Below are 13900 nucleotides of genomic sequence, written 5' to 3' on the forward strand. Positions count from 1 at the left end.
GATAACTCTGTTGATGTCCTTTTTTCTCACCCATATTTTTATATTCAGGATCGCCAAACCAAGAAAACGCTAGCCCGGGGGTGCCGTGAAGACGGCCTTTATGTTCTTCGCCAAACTCATGAAGCTTTAGTTACTACATCTTCGTGTCCAAAAGCTTCCTTTGAGTTATGGCATTCTAGACTTGGGCACGTTAATTTTGATACTCTTTCTATGTTAAAAAATAATGGTTCTTTATCGTTTACTTCTGTTTTACCTAAACCGGGTTTATGTTCCCCGTGTGAACTTGCCAAAGCAAAAAGGCAACCATTTTCCGTTAATGATAAACGTGCATCCTTACCACTTGAAATAATTCATTGTGATCTATGGGGGCCTTCCCCAATAAAATCAGTAGATAATTTTGTCTATTATGTTGCATTTGTCGATGATTACTCCCGGTTTACATGGATATATCCATTAAGGGCAAAGTCACAATTTTTTGATGCCTTATGTATTTTTATACCGTTTGTGCAAAATCAATTTTCTACAACTATAAAAACCTTTCAAAGTGATGGTGGCACTGAATTCATCAATAATCGTGTTCGACATCTTTTTGAGCAACATGGCATTTTGCACCGTGTCTCTTGTCCTTATACACCACAACAAAACGGTCGGGTAGAACGAAAACACCGGCACATTGTTGAAACGGGTTTAGCCATGTTATTTCATGCTCACTTACCCACGAAGTATTGGGTTGATGCCTTCTCTTCGGCGGTGTTTATTATAAATCGATTGCCATCATCCATTCTCCAAGGCAAATCACCTTTTGAGTTATTATACAAACAAAAACCGAACTATGCGTTCTTTAAGTCGTTTGGTTGTCGCGTTTTTCCGCTACTTCGTGACTATACCCCACATAAATTATGTCCTCGGAGTATCCCATGTATTTTTGTTGGATATTGTTCAAAATATAAGGGATATCGGTGCCTTGATCCGTGTTCGTCTCGTGTATATGTCACTCGAAGTGCTCGATTTGATGAACTCTATTTTCCTTTTGATACCTCTCAAACAGTTGGCACATCTATTGACAAGCTAGATATTTCCACCTTTTTGGATACTACTTTTGATCAAACCCATAAATCACCTACCTTGCCCACTAAATCTACTGTTCCACACAACCCTTTACAAACTCACTCTCCCAATACTCCCATTACTATTCCATTTACACCAATATTCAAAACCACTGAAAATCTCGGCCCACAATCTCCTGTGGCCAGTGGGCCTAATTCCGTTCAGCAACAACCAGAAAGCCCAACTTCTTCTGGTGTTGATTCACCTCATCCTCAATCTATCGGTTCAACTCCTATTGGCTCAACTCCTATCGGCCCATCTCCTCCTATCGGCCCAACTCCTGTTTCGTCGCACACTCATGAATCAATCCCTGATCAAACTTCATCCTCTGCCATTCCTATTCCATTACCGACTCCACCCCCCGTTCCAGCCCCCATTGTCTCTTCTCACCCGATGATAACTCGTGCTAAGGCCGGCATCTTTAAACCTCGTCATCAATTGGACTTGGCTCATACAAAAATCATTCCTCTTCATCAAGCTTTATTTACCACTTGTGATCCCACTACCTTTCACACTGCATCCAAAGATGAAAAATGGGTGCGCGCCATGCAAGATGAATTAACTGCTCTATACAAAAACAACACTTGGACACTAGTCCCTCGTCCAACAAATGCGAATATTGTGGGCTCCAAATGGATATATCGAACCAAATATCGATCTAATGGGTCGATTGAACGGTACAAAGCTCGTTTGGTAGCACAGGGTTTTAGTCAAGTTCCCGGTCTTGACTACTCTCATGCCTTCAGTCCTGTTGTTAAGGCCACTACTGTTCGCACAGTTCTGGCTTTAAGCATCATACACAAGTGGAATCTTCACCAACTAGACGTCAATAATGCTTTTTTGCATGGTCATCTTAGTGAAAGTGTATTTATGGAACAACCAAAGGGTTTCATTAATCCTAACTTTCCATCTCATGTGTGCAAATTAAACAAAGCGATCTATGGCTTGAAACAAGCTCCCAGGGCTTGGTTTCATCGTCTAAGTATGTTTCTTACCAATAATGGTTTCTCTTGTAGCCGTGCCGATCCTTCATTATTTATCTACAAACGAGACTCATGCATAATGTATCTTCTTGTATATGTTGATGACCTTATCCTCACAGGTAATCATCAGCCTACTATTCAATCTTTTATCTCAACCCTTCATAACGAATTTGCCATCAAAGATCTTGGGAAACTCAACTACTTTCTAGGTTTGGAGGTTACCTACACCAAAAATGGTCTCTTTTTAAATCAGTCTAAATATGCTTTGGATATTCTAACACGTGCAAAGATGTTGGATGCAAAACCTGCTCCTACACCTTTAAGCATAAATGTTTCATTTGTTTCTACAGGTGACAAGTTTTCAGACACTACGCTTTACAGATCTATTGTAGGTGCTCTCCAATATCTGACGATCACAAGACCTGACATTGCATATGCTGTAAATCAAGTTAGTCAGTTCCTTCATGCTCCCACCACAGATCATTTTCAAGAAGTTAAGAGAATTTTACGTTACCTCAAAGGTACTCTAGCTTTTGGATTACATTATACTCGCCCCACTTCATCATCGCTGCTTGGATACTCTGATGCTGACTGGGCTCGTTGTCTAGAGACTCGACGTTCTACGTATGGGTATTCAATTTTTTTGGGGGGGTAATTTAATCTCTTGGAGTGCTAAAAAGCAACCCACTGTTGCTAGATCTAGTTGTGAATCTGAGTATCGTGCCATGGCCAACACTGCTGCAGAAATTGTTTGGATCACTCATCTTCTTCAAGAACTTCATGCTCTGCCTCCTGAACGACCAACCATTCTTTGTGACAATCAAAGTGCTATTTTCTTGACTCAAAATCCAATTGCTCATAAACGATCTAAACACATAGATCTCGATTATCATTTTTTACGAGAGTTAGTAACAGGAGGCAAATTAGCCACTAAATTTGTTCCAACCAAGCTTCAGGTGGCTGACATATTCACCAAAAGTCTTCCTAGTAGCCAATTCACCAATCTTCGTCAAATGCTTCATATTGGTCCTCCACCATTCAGCTTGCAGGGGGATGTTAGATAATATATTTATGTTTCCTTTTGTATGTAATTTGTATATAAGTCTTAGGGTGCTAAGTGTAACTTCTATGTCTATATATTGTTCTCTATATCATGTTTATATTCAATGAAAAACAACCGTTCACACTTAATATATTAAGTAGTGAAGTATTATTTTCATATTAAAATATATACATATGACCCCAAATATAGTTTAAGAAATGAATTAAACTCATTATATGATGAAAATCGTTTTCTCTTGAGATATATATATACATATATTTTAAACCATGTAGTTATACCGTACTAAATGTTTTTGTAGATATCTTTATTGCATAGATGGAACATTATTTATATTATTGATACAGGTTATATAAAATATACATATATCTGATTTACATATAATTTAAGAAATAGGTTTAGGCTATTTCCTGTTGATATATAGATATTATGTATTAAAATCATTTAATTATACAGTACCAAGTTGTTATATATATTCATGTTTCATACATACAGTTTTACAAAATATTTTATATCTTCCATTGTATATGTATATGTGTTTAAATTTTAGAATCGTCAAACTATGAATTACTAACTATAAAAATTCTTGTTCATTATTTGTACAATTTAAATTAAGACAATATTTAATATTGTGTATTATATTAATAAGAATGATGATAAATAATAACAATATATATTAAAGACTTTTCTTAGAGAGCGTTTGTATATTAGAAATTTTTTTTCTAGCATGTTAATTATCATCAATATAGACTATACACATAATTTCTGAATATTACGTAATTTATCAAATTTTGATGAATAATTTACATATTTAATATTTACTAATACGATAAAGATTATAAAGTAACTGACAAAATATTTTAATTATCGTATCTAAACAATGCTAAAACATTATATTTTAACAAAATTAATATAAATATATTTGTTATCAAAACTTTGCTAAATACACATTTTTAAATCGAGTAAAACTTTTTGGATTATATCATAAATCATAAAATATTTTGATTTCATTGAATAATATTTTATATTATGATATTTCAGTGATATCGTACCTAAAGGTGTTATTTTATATTTTTGATTAAAATATTAATATTAATATGGTAATATTTTATTATAATTTATTTTGAATTGTATTCACATAAATATGTGGCTAAAGAATTAAATATTATATTACGAATATATCCCCTTTTTATAGCCTATCATATTATAAGATATAGTAGGTGTTACATATCCTGAGAATTTAAATGATATAAAATCATTTAGGTATAATATATATTATCTAAATATTCATATTATGCCATTTTCAAAGTATCATATCTGGATTGCATTTATATTATATTAATATTAAAATATTAATATTAACATTGTATTATTGTTATAAAATTTATATTGCATTATGTTCCCACATGTATATATGGATATAATAAATACATTAGATATCACAAAATTTACTTAAGACGTGATATTATTAATATATCTTTTATACATATACATATATATATGTATATATATATATATATATAATATAGCATAACTGTAAGAAACAGATATCGGTAACACATATTGGAAGTTTAAGATTTGTAAGATAACATAAAAATTATAATAACCACATTAAGATTTTATGTTCACAAGATAACACATAAGATATTAATTTCCTAACACAAATGTTTAAGGGTTTAGGTATTGGAAGAACACCTAAAGGGCTTAAACCAGTGGCATAGCTCTAATACCACCTCCTGTCACAACCCCCGTCCCCTAACAACCCAGGAACGGGCGGCCACGGCCAGTTTCAGTGGTATCGGTATTTATCAATTTGGCAGCGGAAATTTTCATCAGGACCGTAGTTAGGAAATATTTTATCAGGGTTAAACACCAAAAATATTTAAAATAAAGAAATGGGATAAAACCCAAGTTTCTCTGATAATACATTTATAAGTGGGACAAAACCGGATTTTTCATTTTGATACATTTATAGGAAAAAACTCCAATTATTGAAAACAATTCTCCTTTTTAATTAGGTAACTTTTTATTGCCACTTTTCTAAGCCTCTAGTGCTCTCCAGCTGGCTTTTATTGGCTTCACAATAAGTTACCTGAAACACGTGTTTAAAACATTTTATCAGCAGGAAATACTCGTGAGTGAATCCCAGTTTAATCAAAACAGGTTTTATCAGTCTACAGCATTGAGGGCAGTCATGCAATTACATTTGTTTCCATCTTCTTTAATTACCACCCACGGTACTATCAACCCGACTTGTGGTCATGTTACTACTCACAATGTAGTAGCAAATTTTGTATACAAAACCCCAACATACCGACGATAATTGTAGAATACAAATACTCAATCACTGTTTAATATAATATTAATTGGGTGAGGTTTTGTAAAAACAGTTTACAAAAAGGAGGATTACTCACAAAAAAGGGTTTACGAAAAGAAGGATTACTCGCATTGCTATTTTAGGTCTTTCCTTTGTGACTTCCTGGTTATAATCTATTAATTTAAACAATGCATACGTGTTAGTATAATAACCCAATTTAACATTAGTTATACCCTCCCCGAGACAGAACTCCAACGACTACGTCGGGCAGAACCTCGACAGCCGTTACGGAATCCTAAATCAATCGGGTAGTGTATCTAATACGTAACCGAGGGTTATGATACTTACAACGAGGCAGAGCTTCGCTAATTAGGGGGGTATAATGCCCGGGTATAGTGCCTACTATAGAGAAATTGAGAGATAAGTCGAAGAAATGAACGATTTGAAAGTGAATGCCGATGGCATCTATTTATAGTGCTTGTTCGGCACTTTGTCGCGCACAGCGACAGATGGGGAAGGAGTTTACGCGGCCCACGAGGGCCCCTAAGGCGGCAACCGATGTGCTGAGTCATCGAGTCATTCGACGCGTGTTATGCCACGTGGCGGCTCCAGGCTGCGCCCTGATCTTGGGCTGTCGCAGCCCGCGACAATATTGGAAGAGGGCTACGCGGCCCGCGAGCGGCTTGCAGATTTGTTTTTATTTTATTTTTACAAAGATAAGGGTATTCGGGACCGGTTTTCGTATACGGGATGTATTTTAGGACTTATAGGGGTGTTCTAATAATTCTAGGAGAGTTGTTATATCTTGGGTATAACTCCTGAACTATTTAATAAAAAAATATCTAATGCACTCGCGTTAAGTATAGTAATCCAATTCAATCCCTACGTCACGAGACAGAACCCCAACGAATATAGGCAAAGCCTTGACATGCGTTACGGGGCTCTAGATCAATCGGACAGGGTATCAGTGAACAGGGATTAAAATACTTAAAACAGGGCATGGTAAATAATAAATAAATAAATAAAAAAGACTATATGTAGAGAGTAGCAAGAAAGAGAGAGTAAGAAAGGAATAAACAACGAAAGGCTCTCTTCTAGCTTCAATTTATAGCAATTCGAAACTTGAACAACACTTATAGTCATTCCACGTGTACACAGTACACGTCCATATTGATTTTCAATATTTACTTGTTCATTAATTAAAGGAAAGATTCCTTTTTATCTACATGTAAGCACACATGAATTCAATTGTTCATTATTGATTTTTATTTATTATTTTATTATTTATATATTATAATTAATTCAACTGCTTCACTTATTTGGCGCTTATAACTTCTAAAATATGACATTTCATAAAACAATGAATATGTCATTAGAACGAGAATAATCTTATCTACATTTTGAACCAATTTTCACTAAAAATGGAGTAGGTTCAAATATAATGTATTTTTATAATTTAATTATTAAACGGTTCCTTGGCCCCTCCAAGTACTTAATATTTCTAACAGTCAACTTACCCGTAATCTATTCGTGTAATAACTTTATTTTAAATTTCAAAAATTTTGGGAATGTTACAATATATAAAGCAAGGATTTAGTGTATAAATAGGCATTTTGATATGCAAATATCTACACCCTTGCAGTATACTTAACTTGTGTTAGAAATAATGTCATGCAATAATAGTTCTCATGTCCTTCCACATTGTATCATGATTAATTTTGTAATTCTCATACATGGAACAATGTGTTATATAGTATATATAATAAGGGTCAGGATTTAGAGAGAACGGTGAAAAGTGTGAGAATGGTGAGAACGATTTTGGTGGTGACATGTGGCACTGATGTTAAATTACACTAATGGGTAATATTGTCAAAAAAACCCACTCGCATGAACTGGGTATTCAAATAAAATGCTATAAAAACACCCAATTCAGAAAAACGCCATAAAAATACCCAGTTAAAAAGCCATAAAACACCTAGTGCAGAAAAACGCCATGAAAAAACTCAGTTGAAAACACCATAAAACACCCAGTTCAGAAAAACGCCATGAAAATAACTAGTTAAAACGCCATAAAAACACCTAGTTCAGAAAAACGCCATGAAAATACATAGTATAAAACGCCATAAAACACCTAGTTCAGAAAAACTCCATAAAACCCAGTGAATTTTTTTTTCGAAAAGTATATCAATAGTATACTCGTTGGAAAGATAAAAAAAACGCTGAGTTTTATGGTGTAATTTTTTTCAAAAAAAAAAATAATCACGTATAAAAAAGTTATTGTCGCTTAAATATGATGGGGGGAAATGGCATGTGATTAGCATGTGCACCTTTCTTTGGATCTTCCTATTTTACCCCTCCTGGTAGTTCCAAGGCCCCTATTATTTACAAAAATGTCACCGTATCAATCTCAGCCACAAACCACTAAGATCTTGTGGCTGAGAATGGTTCTCACCGTTCTCACACTTTGAGGCGTTCTCTCCTGATCTTTTTCCTATATAATAATACTAGCCTAAGACCCCGCGAGCTTCGCGGGTGGCTTAACACCAACTAAACACATAAAATAATTTAAACGTAGAACCGTTAAACTTTGATTGTTAAACCTAATATTTTGAGACACTTTAGCACGTCCCAAAAGTACATCAAGATAATGTTCGTTACACATTAAATTTTGGTAAACAGAACATATATAGTAATAAGTGTTCCTAAACTGTTACCACACATAGGTTAGCGTTGGTAACGATATTATATGTTTACTTCTGACGACATCTTTCAATACATACATCGCTTAGTGGTCCGGATTAAGAATTCGCAACGTGTTTTGATCCCTATAATATTGCAGCAAAAACTCAGCTCCATTTTCCAACCCAGCCTGCAGCATGAAGTTCCGCCATCCTCTGAAAGCATACCGAGGTATCCCACGTGCCGTTTCCTGCCGGATCTCGAGTGTCATTGAAAAACCGTCTTCAGTTTGAACGACCATGTCATCAAGGACAGAGAAATCTACATTTGCTACAAAGTCCTTTGGGATACGCTGCATTAAAGTCCGAATAAATAAACAAATTTAAAAAATAAAAAAAAATAACAACCTTGAAAGTGTTACATAATATTAAAATAAAGCATTTAAAGTATGAAAAACTTATAAAACGAAAAGATAGACACCATGTTAGTTCGTATACGTTGGCTTGATGAACAACGGCCGGAATCTGAGGAACGTCAACAAAGCCTGGTTCCAAGACAGGATCAGCTTCAATGACTGGCACATCATGTACAACGTCTACAATGTCATCTTCCATGTCTTAATTTCCCCTGTCTAATATGTAATCTTCACTAACATCCATTTGTTCTGTGTCTTCCTCTTCTTCAACACCAACACTATTCGCAAACTCAGGAAAAACAGACTGTATTCCATTAGGACGGAAAAGCAGAATGTTGAAAATACGTCTCGCAACCAACTCAAAAAAGATTACATCACCTGATATGAGATGAAGATCTTTGGTGATTTGTGAGAAATCTTGAATGAAGTAGTTGGATCCCCAGAGCCTATTCACTTTAACACTCCACATGTATGTACTTCCAAAACGAATTGAAAAGTTATCGTCCAATGTGTCCGTTTTGAAATAATTGTTCATAAACTCTTTCAGCAACAACTAAATAAAGAATAAATGCAATCGTCAATAAAATGGTCAGTTGGTTCTTCATCCTAAGTAGTAAAGTATAAATTACCAAGTTAGCGTTCTCGGGAAATAATACAAAAAACTTGTTCTTAACACAGGAAAGACAATCAGCCTTAAAATGAGTGAACCTTAGCATCTGAGCATCAACAACATGGAAAACAATAACATCTTTATCCTCCAGACCAACATCACGAACCATAGCAGACCAACCATTCGAGAAACAATACCCAGTGGCAGTAGATTTCACCGAAACAGTCCACTCATTGTGTCACACCCCGACCACGTAGAACATACAAAACGTGGCGGAAACGTCGGGGAGTGTTGTAACAGAATCAATTGTTTCAAATCCATGGCAAATGAAGTTTCGTTTTATAAATCAAACATGAAAGTTTACATTGTCTAAACAAGAATCAAAGTGTACATAACATAAATTAACTAGTTCTTGTCTCGTTTTAAGTCACTAAGGCACAGGTCCGCCTAAGTATGTCTTGATAAGTCCTATGCATCATCTCCTGAAAACACATGTGAAAATAGGTACGTCAGCATAAAAATGCCTGTGAGATACATTGGTTTTGTGAAAACGGAATTCATGACTTGAGTTTGAGAAAATGTTTAGTCATGAACCTCGTATTTTGCTTTGTCTTGTAAATCATTTGAAAAACGGTAAGATCAAATGATATGTATAAATAAGAGAACAATGCATGGTTAACTGAATAACCATGTAAAAAAAAGAGTTTGTATAAGATTTGTTGTTTGTAAATCAATGTCTTGTGAAAAGCGTGTTATTTGTATAAAATGTTCTATGTTTCAAATTGAAATGATTCAAATAACGCTACGATATGTAATACCATACAAACACTTATATATAGGAAGTACCAGCGGCGTATCCACCATGCTTGTATCATATTACACATGCCTCGTTACTTAAACTACTTACTCAAACCAAACCATCAAGATGAAATGTTTAACAACGGTAGAAATGTTCATGTATAGTCAAATGTCTATTGTCAAATGTAATCCATGTCAACGGACACAACTGGTTTACACGGTTCAATGGTTACAGACGGTTCATGAAATCAAAGGGGTAAGACGGTTCACATAGTCAAATGGTTACAACGGTTCAAAATGTAGTGTAATGTGTTCATATGCTGGATGAGCATATGCAACAGAAATGCAATGTGAAACAATGTACTACGTATGCACACAATGGGCGTACGTAGCATGAAATGTATTGTAGAGTACAACAGTTCAAAATGTAGTGTAATGTGTTCATATGCTGGATGAGCATATGCAACAGTAATGCAATGTGCAACAATGTACTAAGTATGCACACAATAGGCATACATAGCATGTAATGTAAAACAATGTACTAAGTACGCACACAATGGGCATACATAGCATGAAAATGTAATGTAAAGTGTTGTGCTAAGTATGCACACGATGGACATACATAGCATAAACACAATGAAATCATGTACTATATATGTACTATTGAACATAGCAAGTATATGATGTGAAAACAGGAAAGCATGAAAGTAACAGATAGGCACATGTATTTCACCCCAAAACAGTTTAGAAAACAGTAAAAGAGGGGTTCAATGTACTCACCTGAGATTGCTTTGAGTTCCTTGTATAATAACCAGATAATGCTAAAGATCACGGAATATCAACGGCACCTAATAGGTAGCTTATGTTAATATACCGGACCAAATCGGAAGGATCGGACAGTACGCGGGTTCGAAAACCAAACGAGTATGGAGACTCGTGTAATATGGTTTAACAAAGCCTACATACTAAAATGAAACTTAACCTAAGTGCTTACGGTCCATCACGACCCGTTTAGGTAGCTTATGCCACCTTACGCGTCGTTCGCGTAGAACGCGTCCTGAACGCCTAACATCGTGACCACAAGGTATAACCTCGGAAGGTTATAGCTATGGTCACCTAATGTGTTTGGTCAGGTCCTAATGACCGACAAAATGGGTCGGGTTCGAAAGCATAAGCGATGGTTTAGATCGCTTACCTTACGACCCTATATAAGCACTAAACTAAAAGTGACGAGCTAAGCATGTTAGAACATGCTTAACTAAGTTTGAAAACAGGTTTGACATCAAAACAAACGGCTTTGATGCTCACGAGTAGTTTGGTTACAAAATATGCAAGAATGCACATTTTGGCCGAAACTACGACTCGTCACTGAGCCTAGATAACGTGGTGATCAGTAGTTATGGTCACTATGGACCATAACCATCGTGATCACGCTCACGTTATGAAGTTCCATGAACTTCGCATCGACCATAAGCTGGTCAATGCAGAAAGTCAACAAAACGTTGACTTTCGGACTCGAAAAGCGAATAAAAGAGCGAAAGAAGACTTACGGAGGGTCCCCGAGTGCAAATCAAGATCGAACAGCTCAGGTATGAAACAATGGTTTCAACTTAGAGCTTTAGGATCTGATTTTGTGCTTTTTACACTAAAGGGGGGGGGGGTATTTATAGGAAAAGTGGAACCGTTAGGATCGTTTTATCGAATATCGAGCCTTGATCACGTGCGTACATGTGTCCAGTGGATAAGTTCAGTGAACCTGACTCTTGGCTCTTCATTGGGTGAAAAGGCATTGCCCCTTGATCGAACGAAAGGCCAGATTCTGCATTAAATGCAAAAATCTTTCTGTCAGACATCCCCACGCAGCACGCCTCACATTTGGGCAAAACTCACGCGGGCCGCCTGGCCCTCTCTGATCTGCACCACTTGCAGAATTTACACATTTGGTCCCTGTTGCGTGTTTAAGCTATTTCCAGCCCTTCTAAGACCTGTAAAGCCATCTTTAAGGCCCTAAAATGATGCCTAAACATTGTGGACATGAAACATGCCCAAAAATATGTCGGATGTCGGTTCGTTTGGCCGTACGATCGCGATGTTCGCTTAATTACGACGGAATGCGCATAAGTGTGAAAGACGATCCAAATGACGCGACGAATGGATTTTTCTCATGCCAAACACTAAGGCATAATATAAGGATGCTTACATAAATTTTTGGATGTCCGGATGTATTCAGAACGTAAGTTATGCGCGAAAGTGCAAACTTGTGCACTTTTTGACACTTTTAGTCCCTGAATGACCCAGAAGTTTATTTTAGCATACCAAACCCCTCAAAGCCTATTTCTAAGCCATGTAAAGGATATTTATGGTATGTTTAACTTATGGACATGTTCCGGAATGTTCGTTATAGTTCAGATTGGCATACTTTCGCAGTTTGTCAAGTTTAGTCCCTGTAAGCGAATTAACTTGTTTTTGCTATACCAAAGCCTTCAAAACTTATTTCTAAGTTATGTAAAGGTTATTTAAGGTACGTTGAGTGTATGTTGATGTTCCGGAGTATTTGTCGCAGTAAACTGAGTACGTTTACGCACCAGTTTGCGTATAATGCTCCAGAAAGCGATGTAGAGTTTGAATTTGAACAATAATTGATATGTGCAAAACATACACATATTTATACAAGATCCCAAGTATGAAATACAATATTTCATCGGCTTGGTATTTGTTTGATGGTCGCGGTGACACAGGTGTCACAGTCTCCCCTACTTTAGGAAATTTCGTCCCGAAATTTATTCGTAGGAGTCTATTTGTGAATTTGCCAAATAACCACCAATGATATGTAAGGCAATATCTTGTCATTTCCTTAACGGTCATTCTTCCGAAACGAAAATGAACAGACGGGTCATTTTCAATGGTTGCTTCATCAGAATTGGAAATGAAGGATTACACAACAGATATTCATTTCCTCAACGGAAAATCTTCAGAAACGAAAATGAACAAACGGGGTCATCTTCAACGGTTGCTTCCTCAGAGTTGGAAATGAAGTATTACACAACGGATATTCATTTCCTCAACGGATAATCTTCAGAAACGAAAATGAACTAACGGAGTCATCTTCAACGGTTGCTTCCTCAGAGTTGGAAATGAAGGATTACACAACGGATATTCATTTCCTCTACGGAAAATCTTCAGAAACGAAAATGAACAAACGGGGTCATCTTCAACGGTTGCTTCCTCAGAGTTGGAAATGAAGTATTACACAACGGATATTCATTTCCTCAACGGATAATCTTCAGAAACGAAAATGAACAAACGGGGTCATCTTCAACGGTTGCTTCCTCAGAGTTGGAAATGAAGTATTACACAACGGATATTCATTTCCTCAACGGATAATCTTCAGAAACGAAAATGAACTAACGGAGTCATCTTCAACGGTTGCTTCCTCAGAGTTGGAAATGAAGGATTACACAACGGATATTCATTTCCTCAACGGATAAATCTTCAGAAACGAAAATGAGCTAACGGAGTCATCTTCAACGGGTATTCTTCAGATTTGGAAATGAAGGATAAACGGATATTCATTTCCTCAACGGATAAATCTTCAGAACGAAAATGAACAAACGGGGTCATTTTCCTCGACGGGTATTCTTCAGATTTGGAAATGAAGGATAAACGGATATTCATTTCCTCAACGGATATTCTTCAGAAGCGAAAAATGAATAGCTAGTTCATTTTTCCTCAACGGATGCTTCATCAGAATTGGAAATGAATAAGGTTATCTCTAGACACATGACAGAACTTGCTGTGATTTCTGTGCACTAAATTTCCATAATTATGTATGCATCCATAATTACGTAATCCCTTGCACAGTCCGCACAGTTTGTTTTGTAATGTTTTGGGGAAGGATATCAAACTTGTGACGAGGGTGACTAGACTTCCA

This window comes from Helianthus annuus, chromosome 10 (assembly GCF_002127325.2).
Source record: "Helianthus annuus cultivar XRQ/B chromosome 10, HanXRQr2.0-SUNRISE, whole genome shotgun sequence".
Lineage (NCBI taxonomy): Eukaryota > Viridiplantae > Streptophyta > Magnoliopsida > Asterales > Asteraceae > Helianthus > Helianthus annuus.